This window comes from Phacochoerus africanus, chromosome X, assembly GCF_016906955.1.
Source record: "Phacochoerus africanus isolate WHEZ1 chromosome X, ROS_Pafr_v1, whole genome shotgun sequence".
Lineage (NCBI taxonomy): Eukaryota > Metazoa > Chordata > Mammalia > Artiodactyla > Suidae > Phacochoerus > Phacochoerus africanus.
This window is the reverse complement of record NC_062560.1, coordinates 63,584,855-63,599,008: the sequence shown is the minus strand read 5'-3', so window position 1 is coordinate 63,599,008 and position 14,154 is coordinate 63,584,855. Positions and strand designations below refer to the sequence as shown.

Here is a 14,154-nt window from a genome sequence, read left to right as displayed (position 1 = left end):
GATTTGAGCCTTAAGTGACTACTATGGTAATGTATTTAGGGACTTTGTTATTTGTAGAATTCATTTCGTGGGTTTTGAAATTTAGTGGGTTTTGAAATTCCTTAAAGTTTTCAATTTCTTTTTTTTACAAATGCTTACATTTCTTTATATAGTCAAAGTCAATAATTTGGCATTTATAAGTTTTTACTACTTTTTTACTTTGAAATTGACTTAATGAACTACTTCCTTTTGGATTTTTGAAGTCTTATAGTACAAAAATAGTTAATTTAAAATTTAACATTATGACCAAATAATCTTTGAAGGTCCTCTTCTGTCCAGGTCTTGCTTTGTTCCCATCCTTAATGCTGCACTGATTGAATAATGACCTACCTATCTGCAGAAAACTTGAATTGCTGTGGACTTCTTCTATCCTAATTTATTATATTGGAGTATTATTGCCCATAATTTCAATTTTCTGTGGTGACCTGTCTCCACAGGCCCCAGCTCCTCTCCACACCTCTTCCCAGCAACCCCATATTTAGCCCCAGCCCCTGCCCCAGCCCCAGCCCCAGCCCCAGCCCCTGCCCCAGCCCCAGCCCCAGCCCCAGCCCCAGCCCCTGCCCCTGCCCCTGCCCCAGCCCCAGCCCCAACCCCAACCAAGCCCCAGCCCCAGCCAAGCCCCTGTCCCACTCCTGTTTCTCCCTAAAGCCAGTCCAGTTTGTATTGATTTGATGCTAAAAATAAGTTTCAGTTGCTCTTCCATCAGACTAGGATACCTTGTCTGCCTCTAGCATTGCTGATCTTGAGTGCTGACTACCTGAGTCATCATTTTCAATTAATGTACACAATCCCATTTGCCCATTATCCCATGTTAGAACAAAGAATTTGTGCAATAATGTTAGGAAATTTAATTAATTGTGAGCTTCATATCAGACAATTATTGTCCATAAATCTGCTTACTCATCATCTCAATCTCCTGCCTTTAAGGAAGGAGAAACCATTCCTCTGTCATTGCTGCAGTAGTCAAAATCCCAGTTTTCTGGAAAGTGCATATATACTGTGCTGACCACCTAAACTCTTTGCACTCAGTGAAATTCTAATCGTCCATAATCCTGCATTGGACTAAATCCCAATTTAAAAACCCTTTTGCATTCAGCAGTCCCAGTTGTCATACCCTTGTCTGTTAAACAAAGGCATCCTACCATTTTTACCCTCTTGTGAGTCCTGTTCTTGGACAATTAAAGTACCAAATTGTAATTGTACATTGTCTCACTTATTAATCAATGACCTTCTGTCCCGTTTGCATTGCTATTAGGCAGTGCTGACTATCTGAGACCATGTTCCTTGAATTATTATTATTGACTAGAATACCAATTGTTCATTACACAAATCCTTTGCAGCTTCTTTGCACTATAAGGGAAGTGCCCATCACTAAAGTCCTTTACTTCGGAATATTAATGGATACAATCATTACTGGTCATGGTCCTGCCTACCAGATAAGACCCACCCATGCTCTTTTCATTGTTCTTAGGTAGTGTGGACTACCTACCACCTTGCATTAATATTTAAAATCCTCATTGTCCATTGTCCCACTGTTAGCCTAGGATATCCCTTACCTCTATGCCATTTCTTCTAAGGAGTTCTGATTACCCTAAGTCCTTTCTCTTAAACAATTTATGTGCATAATTGCATATACCTGTGGTCTCATGCAATTAAAAATTAAATCCTACACTCTGTGGAATATTGCTAGGTAGTGCAAATTATTTAAGGACTCAGCTTTGGGACAGGTAATCCACACAGTTGCGGTTGTCCAGAGTCCCATCCATTTTAGTGGGCCACTGTGTCCCATTTGGGTGCTAGGTGTGTCAGGAGGACCCTTCTGTTGAATTGATAATGTGCATAATTGCATTTGTTCATGTCCTGTGAACTAGTAACATCCACCTGCTTTGTATTCCAGCAGGGGACCCTTTTTAACTTAAGAGCCCTGCACTGGGACACTCTACCTGTGCAAACCTAATTGATTAGACCTGAGCCTTTTGTATTAGGAACCCTGCATTATCTTTACACCTAAAAGGTGCTAATTGCCTAAGGCCATTTCCTGCCCTAAGGACTGTGTTTAAACTAGAGTCTCACACTCAATAACCACCTTTGCATAAGAGTAGAGGATACTTGTGACAGTTAAGTGGTTTGATTGCAGCTACAGACCCTGCTGTTAGACTAGCATCCATTCCCCTCCTAGATGATTCACATGACCACAATCCGTACTAGGGACTGTTAATGGGCTTAAATGCAGCTACAGTCCTTTATGTTAATCTAGGATCCCATCCCCAACTCACTCTCTTTTCATTAATGCAGGGCTTACATAGGACTTGTTAACGACCTTTATTGCACTACTGTCGCTTCTGTTAGTCCAAGATCCCATATCCTCCTAAATCCTGTATTACCGAAAGAATATAAGGGACTGTTAAAGTGCTTAAAGCAGTTACAGTCCCTTATGTTTATCTAGGACCCATCCTCAACTAACCCCTTTTGCATGACTGCAGAGGGTTCTTGGGACTGTTAATAGGCTTTATTGCAGCTACAGTCCCTTCTATTAATCTGGACTCCTATCCACTCCTACACAATTTGCATTACCACAGACTATACAAGGGACTGTTAATGTGTTTAAATGGAGCTACAGTTCCTTATGTTAAACTAGGATCCCATTTCCACCTAACTCCCTTTTCATTAATGCAGAGCCTACATGGGACTAGTGGGTTTATTTGCACTACTGTCCCTTCTTTTATTCTAGGATCCCACCCCTCCTACTGGATTTGCACTACCCTAAAATGTATGAGAGACTGTGGATGTGCTTAAATGTATCTACAGTCCCTTTTGTTAACCTATGATCCCGTTCCCATCTAACACCCTTTGCATGACTGCAGAGGGTACTTGGGATAGTTAGCTCAATTAGAGCTACAGATCCTTCTGTTAGTGGAGATTCCCATGCCCTCCTACTCCATTTGCATTACCAAAGGGAGTACAAGGGACTGTTAATGGGCCTAAATGCAGCTACAGTCCCTATGTTAACCTAGGATCCCATTTCCACCTAACTCCCTTTTCATTAATACAGAGCCTACATGGGACTTAGTGGGCTTTATTGTACTACTGTCCCTTCCATTAATCTAGCATCCCATCCCCACATAATTCCCTTTGCATTACAAGGGAGGATACAAGGGACTGTTAATAGGCTTAAATGAAGGTTCAGTCCCTTTCTTATTTTACGTAGGATCCCATTCCCACATAATTCCCTTTGCAAAACCACAGAGTACAAGGTACTGTTACTTACTGTACTTAAAAGCAGCTATAGTCACTTATGTTTATGTAGAACTCCATTTCCACTAACTCCCTTTTCATGACTGCAGAGGGTATCTGGGACTGTTAATGGGCTTTATTGCAGCTACAGTCCCTTCTGTTGGTCTGGATTCCCATCCAGTTCTATACAATTTGCATTACCACAGAATATCTAAGGTAATTAGCTTAATGAGCTTAAATACAGCTACAATCCTTTATGTTAACCTAAAATTCCATCCCCACCTAACTCTTTTTAGGACGGCTGCTGAGAGTACAGGGGACTGTTAAAGGGCTATTTTGCAACTACAGTCCCTTTTGTTAGTCTAGAATCTGTTTCCATCCTACTCCATTTGCATTACCATAGAGCGTATAAGGGACTGTTAATGTGCTTAAATGGAGCTGTGTAGTCCCTTATCTTAACCTGGTATCACACCCCAACTAATTCTCTTTTCATACTGCAGAGCCTACGTGGAACTTGTTAATGGACTTAATTGCACTGCTGTCACGTCTATTAGTCTAGGAGTCCACCCTTCCTACTCAGTTTACATTACCCTAGAGTGTATGAGAGACTGTTAATGTGCTTAAATGCATCTGACTGTTATGTTTACCTATGATCCCATTCTCACATAATTCCTTTGCAATACCATAAAAGGTAAAAGGAATGTTACTGTGCTTAGAAGAAGCTATAGTCATTTACATTTATCTAGGACCCTGTTCCCATCTAATTGACTTTCAGTGACACAGGGGGCAGTTGGGACTGTTAATGGGCTTTATTGCAGCTATAGTCCCTTCTGTTAATCTGGAATCACTTTCCTTCCTGCTCAATTTGTATTACAACTGAAGGGAACTGGGACTGTCTATATGCTTAGGTGCAGCTACAGATCCTTACCTTAACCTAGGATCCCGTTCCCACCTAACTATCTTTTTGTTAATGCAAAGCCTACATGGGACTTGTTAGTGGGCTTAATTGCACTATTGTCCCTTCTGTTATTTTAGGATCCCCTTTTCCTACTCGATTTGCATTACTTTAAGATGTATGAGACTGGATTTGCTTAAATGCATCTACAGTTCCTATGTTAACCTATGATCCCATTCCCATCTAACACCCTTTGCATGGCTGCAGAGGGAACTTGGGATAGTCAATGGGCTCGATTAGAGCTACAGTCCCTTCTGTTGGTTGAGATTCCCGTTCCCTTACTTGTTTTGCATTACCAAACGGGGGAAGAAAGGGCTGTTAATATGCTTAAATGCAATTACAGTCCCTTATGCTAACATGGGATTCATCCCCAAATAACTCCCTTTTCGGGATTGCAGAGGATACTTGGGACTGTTAATGGGCTTAACTGCATCTACAGTCTCTTCTGTAAGTCTAGAATCTGTTCCTTTCCTACTTGATTTGCATTACTACAGAGGATACAAGGGACAGTAAAGAGGCTTAAATGTAGCTGCAATCCCTTATGTTAACCTAGGAGCCTGTCCACAGTTATTTCCCTTTTCATTAATGCAGAGCCTACATAGGACTTGTTAGTGGCCTTAATTGCTCTACTGACCCTTCCCGTTAGTTTGGGATCCCATCCTCACCTAATTCTCTCTGCATTACCAGGGAGGATACAAGGGACTCTTAATGTGCTTAAATGAAGGTACAGTCCCTTTTTTAAACCTAGGATTTCATTCCCATGTAACTCCATTCGCACTACCACAGAGGGTACAAGGGGCGAATGAGCCTAAAAGCAGCTACAGTCCCTTATGTTAACCTAAGGATCCTGTCTCCTAGGAACTCCCTTTTCCTGGCTGCAGAGGGTACTTGGGACTGTTAATGAGATTTACTGTAGCTATAGTCTCTTTTATTAGTCTAGATTCCCATTACCTTCCTAGATGTTTTGCATTACCACGGACTATACAAGGGACCATTATAGGGCTTAAATGCAGCTCCAGTCCCTTATTAACCTAGAATCTCATCCCCACCTACAGCCTTTTTCATGCTGCAGAGGGTACTTGGGACTGTTGATTGGCTTTATTGCAGCTGCAGTCCCTTCTGTTAGTCTAGAATCTGTTTCCATCCTACTCCATTTGCATTACCACAGAGGGGACAAGGGACTGTTAATGTGCTTAAATAGAACCACAGTCCCTTATGTTAAATGAGGATCCCATCCCCAACTAACTCTCTTTTCATTACTGCAGAGCTTAAGTAGGACTTGTTAATAGACTTTATTGCATTACTGTTCTGTTATTCTATAGGTTCCCACCCCTCATTCTATTTGCATTACCCTAGAGTGTAAAGGGACTGTTAATGGGCTTCTATGGCTCTACAGACCCTTACGTTACCTATGATCTTTTTGCCACTTAACTCCCTTTTCATGCCTATAGAGAGTACTTGGGACTGTTAATGGGCTTTATTATGGCTACAGTCCCTTCTGTTTGTCCAGAATCTGTTACTTTTCTACTCGATTTGCACAGATGGTACAAGGGACTGTTAATGTGCTTAAATGAAGCTACTGTCTCTTATGTTTAAATAAAATCCCATTCCCCACCTAAAACTCTTGCATGGCTGTAGAAGGTACTTGGGACAGTTAATGGCTTTAATTAGAGCTACAGTCCCTTCTGTTGGTCAATATTCCCATGCCCATACTCCATTTGCATTGCCAAAGGGAGTACAAGAGACTGTTGATATGCTTAAACGCAGTTACAGTCTCTTATGTTAACCTAGGATCTGATACCCAACTATCTCCCTTTTCATTAATGCAGAAGCTACATGGGACTTGTTAACGGCTTTAATTGCACTACTGTCCTTCCATTAGTCTAAGATCCCATCCCCAACCTGATTGCCTTTACAGTACCAACCAAGGAAGATACAAGGGACTGTCAATGTGCTTAAATGCAATTACAGTCCCTTTTAAATTTTACCCAGGATCCCATTCCCCCTTATCTCCCTTTTCAACACTACAGAGGGTACAATTGACTTACTGTGCTTAAAAGAAGCTACAGTCCCTCATGTTAACCTAAGGATCTCATCCCCAACTAACTCTCCTTTCATGACTACAGAGAGTACTTGGGACTGTTAATGGGCTTTATTGTAGCTATAGTCCCTTTTGTTAGTCTAGACTACCATCTACTACATGATTTGCATTGCCACAGAATATGCAAGGGACTGTTACGGCGCTTAAATGCAGTTACAGACCCTTATGTTAATCTAGAATCCCATCCCCAACTATCTCTCTTCATTAATGCAGAGCCTGCATAGGACTTATTAACAACCTTTATTGCACTACTGTCTCCTCTGTTAGTCTAGGAGCACATCCCCTCCTAGTTCCCTTTACATTACTAAAGAAGATACAAGGGACTGTTGATGGGCTTAAATACAACTACTGTCCTTTATGTTAACCTAGGATCCCATCTCCACCTGAATCCGTTTGCATGACTGCAGAGGGACCTTGAGTTTTATTGCGGCTACAGCCCCTTCTGGTAGTTTAGCATCTGTTGCTGTCCTACTGGATTTGCATTACTACAGATGGTGCAAGAGACTGTTAATGTGTTTATTAAATGGAGCTACAGTCTTTTGGGTTTACTTAGAATCCCTTTTCTCTAACCTAAAACCCTTTGCATGACTGTAGAGGGTACTTGGGACTGTTAATGGGCTTAATTAGAGCTACAGTCCCTTTTATTTGTTTAGATTCTCGTGCCTTCCTACTCTATTTGCATTACTAAAGAGACTATAACCGCACTATTTATGTGCTTAAGTGGAGCTCCAGCTCTTATGTTAACCTAGCATCCTATTTCTACCTAACTCCCTTTTCATAACTGCAGAGCCTATGTGGGACTACTCCCTTGTATTACTTCAGGGCTTACATAGGACTTTTTAATGGGCTTAATTGCTCTGATTTCCCTTCTTTTAGTCTAGGTTCCCATCCCTCCTACTCTATTTGCATTACCCCAGAGTGTACAAGGGACTGGTAAGTATGCTTAAATGCAATTATAGTCCCTTCTGTTAGTCTAGGATCCCATTCCCACCTAATTCCCTTTACATTACCAAAGGGGATACAAGGGACTGTTGTTGTGCTTAAGTGTGGGTACAGTCCCCATTTTTTCTTTTTTTAGCCTAGGATCCCTTTCCCACCCAATTGCCTTTGGATGACTGCAGAGAATACTGGGGACTGTTAATGGGCTTTATTGTAGCCATAGTCCTTTTTCTTAGTTTGAGATTCCATCCCCTCCTAAGTGATTAACATTAGCCCAGAGTGTATACAGGACTGGTACTTTGCTAAATGCAATTATAGTCCCTTCTGTTAGTCTAGGATCCCATCCCCACCTAAATCCCTTTACATTATCACAAGGGATACAAGGGACTATTGTGCTTAAATGTAGGTACAGCCCCCCCCCCCTTTTTAACCCTAAGATATCTTTCCCACATAAATGCCTTTGCATGACTGCAGAGGATACTTGGGACTGTTAATGGGCTTTATTGTAGCCACAGTCTCTTTTCATAGTCTGGGATCCCATCCTCTCTTAAATGATTTACATTACCGCAGAGGGTGCAAGGGACTGCAAAGGTGCTTAAATGCAGGTAGTTGGTTTTTAAACCTAGGATTCCATTCCCAGCCTGACTTGCTTTGAATTACTAAAGAGGCTACAAGGGACTGTTATGTGTTTAAGTGCAGGTACAGTGCCTTTTGTTAACCTCGAAATCCGTTCCCACCTAACTCCCTTTTCCTGACTGCAAAGGGTAATTGGGACTGTTAACGGGCTGTACTGTAGCCACATTCCTCTCGTAGTCTAGGATCCCATTCCCTCCTATTTGATTTGCATTACCCCAGAGGGTACAAGGGACTTTTAAAGTGCTTAAATGGCACTATAGTCCCTTATGTTATCTAGGACCCCATTCCCATCTAACTTTTCATGACTGCAGAGTGTACTTGGGACTGTAAATGTACTTAACTGCCTATACAGTCTCACCTCTTAGTCCAGATTACGTGCCCTCCTACTTGAATTGTATTATAACAGAGGGTACAAGGGACTTTTAATGTGCTTTTTTAAAAGCAGCTAAATTTCCTTACCATAACCTCAAAATCCATTTCCATCTCAAAATCCACTCCCACCTAACTCCCTTTCCATCACAGCAGAGGGTACTTGGGACTGTTAATAGGCTTAATTAAAGCTATTCTCCCTTCTGTTGGTCTAGATTTCCTTTCCCGCCTCTATTTGGATTGTACCACAGTGTACAATGGACTGTTAACTGTGCTTAAATGCAGGTACAGTCCTTTTTTAAAACCTAGGATCCTATTCCCACCTAACTTCCTTTGCTTTACTGCAGAGGGTACTTGGGGCTTGTTAATAGGCTTAGTTGGACTACAGTCCCTTCTGTTAGTCTAGGATCCCATCCCCTCCTACGTGATTTGCAATTCCACAAAGGCTACAAGGGACTGTTAAGGTGCTTATTAAATGCAAATACAGTCCCTTATGTTAACCTGGGATCCCATTCCCACCTATCTCCCTTTGCATGACTGCAAAGGTATTTGAGACCTTTAAAGTAGTTAATGGCTGCTGTAGCCTCTTCCATTATAAGTGTACTTTCCCAAGCACTCCAGCTCCATGTAACCTGGGAGCACATTTGGGGCTGTTAATGCGCTCATTTTTAGCTGTGGTCCCTTTTATAATTCTAGGATCACATCCCTTTCTGCTTCTTTGTGTTACTTGTTGGTATTTGGGACAGAAAAGTACTTAAATGCAGCTGTGATCTAACTTAGGCTCCCATGCCCTCTAACTTTTTACATTACCCCAGTGTATATTTGGGACTGTTAAAGTGCTTAATTGCAGCTGTGGTCCCCTCTGTTAGTCTAATTTCCCAAGCTCACCAATTCCCTTTGTATTACAGCAGAGGGTACCTGGGACTGTTAAAGTGTTTATTTGCAGCTCTGGTCCCTTCTCTTAGTCTGGGGTCCATGCCCCCAGCTTTGTTTGCATTACCACAGAGGGTACTTGGAACTGTGAATGTGCTTAAATTCAGGTGTGGTTCCCTTGTAATTTAGGATTCCTCGACTCCTTTTACCAGGGAGGGCGTTTGGGACTGTCAAGGTGGTAAGGGCACCTGCATTCCTTTCTTTCTGTTCATCTAGGATCCCATTCCCTCCTACTCCCTTTGTATTGCATGGGAGGATTTGGGGGGCTCTTAAGGTGCTTAACTGCAGCTGTGGTCCCTCCTGTTAGTTTCCAATCCCTTTCTACTCCCCTTGCATTACCACAGAGGGTACTTGGGACTGTTGTAGTACATCCCATTCTCTCATGCCTGTTAGCATTACAGCACAAGGTCCTGAACACCACGGCCCTTTCTTTTGCACTGTTAATGCACAATTTCATTTGTCCCTCATCTTCTGCAGTATTTATAGACCTCACTCATTTCCCTTGTATTCAGTGGTGAATGCCCTTTACTCAAGACCTGTGTACTAGGATAGTTAAAGTGAGCCATGGTAATTGACCCCAAATAATGTCTTTCACTTAAGTCCCTTGTATTCTTTGTTTTACAAGAAGATGTATTAGTTACCTCAGTTACTTCCTTCTGGGAGTGTTTACATGCAAAATTCCAGTGTTCATGGCCCCTTTCTTTAAACTAATATCCCTCCTTTTTTATATTCAGGGGATGTTAGTGACCCAAAGTCCCTCTCTTGGGATTCTAATGTGCATGTGCCCTCGTGATAAGCTAATACGTTGAGTTCAGGGATTACTGACTACCCAAGTCTTTTTTCGGTGGGGGTGGGGGACAGTTAATGTGCAAAATTATACTAGGATCCCATCCTATCCCACCCCTTTTGCATTTGGGGTGCCGACCAACTGTGGCTGCTTCTTCTGTACAGTTTAAATGCACATAATTTCAGTAATCCATGCTCCCTTATGTTAGACTAGAATCCCATTTTCTTGCCCCATTTACGTTACTTTGGGAGCTTCTGAATAGCCAAGATTCATTTTCTTGGACTGTTAATGTGTATACTGCCATTTGCTCCTGTACATCAGGTAAGGACCCTCTCCATTCTATTTATATTTCAGCAGGAGGTGCCTACTTCTTAAGATTTATATACTTCTGCAGTTAATCTGCATAATCTTAGTTGTCCTGTACACATTCTCGATTGTCCACAATTGCTTTTTAGGTTAGGACTCCTTTACTTATTTAAGCACAGCATCCTGACTACCTTAAAGGCTTTGTCTTGGGACTGTTACTATGTGTAATTACAATTGTCCATGGTCCTTTGAGTTAACTTGTGTCCCAATTTTCACACTCTCTTTGCTTTATTGCAATGGGGTACTGTTCACTTAAGGCCCCTTTCTCAGACAGTATTATATGTAATGACAATTACATTAGGATCCTTCCCCTTCACATTCCCTTTGAAGTACCACAAGGATTCTGATCCCTAAGGTCCCATTTCTTGACCTGTTAATGTACGTGATGTATTTGTCTGTGTTCTTGTGCATTCCTTTTCTCTTCCAGCAGGAAGTGCCCCCTCCACAAGACTGTTAAGTTTGGACAGTCAAGATGCACATTTGTAACTGACTGCAGCCAGTCACCTTGGATGTTAATGTGTATAACTGCACATGGCTCATCCCATATGAATAAGATCCTACCCTCTCAGACCCCTTCTTTAGTATAGCAAGGGTACTGATTCCTAAGACCTCTTTCCATGGCTAGTTATTGTACATAAGTTGCTTTTGTACATGTTCCTGTACGCTAAATAAGGATGCCCCTCTTCCCACTCCCTTTGTCTTTTACAGGGAGCGTACACTACTTTAAGATCCTTATATTTATTTGTACAAAGTACATGATTTTAATTGACCATACCATACCCCTTGGACATTAATGTACATAATTACACCTTAATTCATCTTATCCTTTTGCTCTCCATTTGCAGTATATCAGGGTTTGTGACCCTAAATCAGCTCTTTCCTTGGCCTGTTAATGTGCATAATTGCATTTGTCCAGGTTCTTGCACACTAGACAAGGACACCCCCCCACCCCCGCCAACTTCCTATGCCTTCCGGTACGTAGGTGGTTCCCACTGCTAAGACCTTTATATTTGGATAGTTAATGTGCAGAATTGCAGTTTTCCACAACCCAGTTACTTCCAGGACTGCTGTATCTCCTTTGCAATACCTCAGGGGATACTGTTTTTCCCCAAGATCTTTTCTTGTGGACTGTTAATATATGTAATTGAAATGGTTGTCTTCATCCATAGACTAAGATAATATCCCCTCAGCTAACTATCATGACCTCAGCTCTTGGACAATTAATATTCACCAATAACATATCAAAAGTACTGATCATTAGATAGGACCCCTGTTCCCTTACTGTATACATCAGGGGTACTAAGGCCCCCTTTTTTGACTGTTAATGCGAATATTTGCAATTATCTAATTCCCCTTCTATTAGAGTAGGACATTATTTCCTTGCACCCCATTTGGATTACTGCAAGGGGCTGCTGACCACACAAAACTTTTACTGGGACTGCTGATGAGCACAATGACGATGAGAAATGGGTTTTTACTCCCTGGCCTTGTTGGGCAAGCGCTCCCAGCCCAGCCCCAATTTCCCATGGTATAATAAAGTATAAATACTGCAGTGTGCCATGAACTTTCCATCAAACAGCAGCCCATACTCCCACTCCACTTGCATTGGCTCCAGTGTATCAAATTCCAAATAGCCATGGTCTTGCCCTTATGTTCCCTCTCCATACCCTTTGCCTGCCCTTGGACCTTTCTTATGGACTATTAATGCTCACAATTTTCAGGTGTCCATGTATCCAGATAAGATTGTGCTCCCTTGCCCCTCCTGCCCCTCCCACCCCTGCCCTGCCCTTTTGCATTGTTGCTGGGAAATGTCCACTGGCAAAGCCCTTTTGTTTTTAAGACATTAACAATCCCAGATGTCATTGCTTTGCCCATTTTGAATTGCTGTAATGCCTCAGTTACCCTTTCTTTGGTTCCGCCCATCAGACATGGACCCTTCCATTTCCTTCTTTGCATTACTCCTGAGTAGTACTGACTACCCACAGCCCCTTCTGTGTCCTATTTTTTCAGCCCACCAGCCCAAGGTCTCCCTACCACTTTGATGTTGTATTTGTGCAGTATTGACTACCAAAAGCAGACCTGAACTAGGTGGGTGGGCCTTCACTCCTTTTCCTGCATTTGTTAATGATCCCAATTCCAATTATTGTCACATTCTGGGGACAGGAACCATTCCTGCCCCTCTTTTACTGCTTTACTAGGCAAAATTTTTAAAGCAAGTCAGGCCCAAGGGAACTTGGATTGCTACCCTGTATTTATTTATTATTTATTTTATATAAGTATCAATTGAAAATTGTCTCCCCAGGAAGGAAGTTTAACATTGTCTCTGCATTCTCCCTTTCAGAGCAGATTGCCTGGCTAAGAATCTCTCTTGGCCTCTTGTATATTCCCAACATGTAATGCCAATTGCCAGGATACAACCAAAAAGTTGTTATTTTTTAAATTTTTTTAAAATGTACATCTGGTTTGCAAGGTGGAATTGATAACCTGGTCATTGAATTTTTGAAGTCTTAAAAACCCATTTATCCCATGTATCTGATGACCAGTGTCTCTCATTTACTAAGGGTGGTGGGTCTGTGGATAGACGGCTGTGACTTTGATATTTTAGTATTACTACCAAAGGAGTTCTAGAATGGAATTCTTAGGACAAGTATCTTTGGGCTCTACCACCATTTTGAAACCATTCCTGTTTTGGCTATACCATTATTCACTTTTAGAAAAACAACCTGAACTTCCTAATCCTTAAATTTCTTCATCTGGAGCATCAACCAGCCCCTGCTTATTTCAAGAACATTGCTGTAAATGGATGAAATGAGAAAACATATGCTGAAGTGCTTTTTGGAAACTGTTGATCACTTTATTTGATTAATCTGTTAAATAAAATGCGTTACATTAAATTCTTAGCCTAAAGCACCACACTGAAGTGAGGGCTTAGAAATGATGGGACCAGTTTCCTGTTTTATATTAAAATAAAAATAAGCCAAGATCTAGTCATTCTTTTGGATATAGGTTTTCAGGAGTGAGATAGCTGCCTGGTTAAGATGAATAATAGCCTAGCTTCCAGTGTACAGGGTGTTTGATGGCAGAGAAGTATTAATGTGGAACTGCTGAAGGAAATAACTAGTTATCACTGCAGCAGTTCTTTGTAATCACTGAAAAGGATACTCTTCTCTGAGAAGGATGTCAAAAGATCGGCTCAGCTCAGGGTGCAGTTTGCACTACTAGCTCCTTGGACAGCTGTAAGAAGAGTCTCTGGCTCTTTAGACTACTGTAAGTACTACTTTGTAGCTTTTAAGTAATCTTTTCCCTATTCTCGTTTCTTTCTCTTAGATACTACTCCTAGAAAAGTCAGAGGATCCTATAAGTTTCCTTCCCTGTTTCTCTCATTTGCAATTTGTATATCACCATATGAGTTAACTGACAAAATTATGGAATTAATGTTGTGTACTTGGCCTATGCTGGGTTACACTGAAGTAGAAACGATATAGTCCTATATGATCTCATCCCCCAGATGGCTGTATTGTTAAAGGAGCTAATATAAGCATACTTGAAATAATTTTAGGAAATGATACTCAAGTGCTGTCTTATGTGAATTTTAAGTTTTAAAAAGGGAGTTTTAAAAGGAGTTCAATAGGGTTTAAAGTTGATCAGATAAGCTTGAAGGAGGTGTGTTAACTTTTTGTATTTACTCTGGGATATGAATAATATTGCAGCCATCTGGGTAGTACAGTTGGTTTATTTTAATGTCATTCGGTTTTTACCTCTTTTGGAGGCATGGAAAGCGATTAGCAATAAGAC

At 41.3% G+C, this 14,154-nt stretch overlaps 1 long non-coding RNA gene across 2 annotated transcripts in view; it reads left to right on the top strand.

Annotated features, from left to right (window-relative positions):
• The first annotated feature begins 650 nt into the window (after positions 1 to 650).
• Positions 651 to 14,154, top strand: part of LOC125118805 (uncharacterized) — a 28,204-nt gene continuing 14,700 nt past the window's right edge. The window contains exon 1 of one of the 2 annotated variants that reach the window (XR_007132896.1): positions 651 to 13,626. This is a non-coding gene — a long non-coding RNA (uncharacterized LOC125118805). The remainder of the gene's footprint in view (positions 13,627 to 14,154) is intronic. The other variant, XR_007132897.1, reaches the window with a different exon arrangement.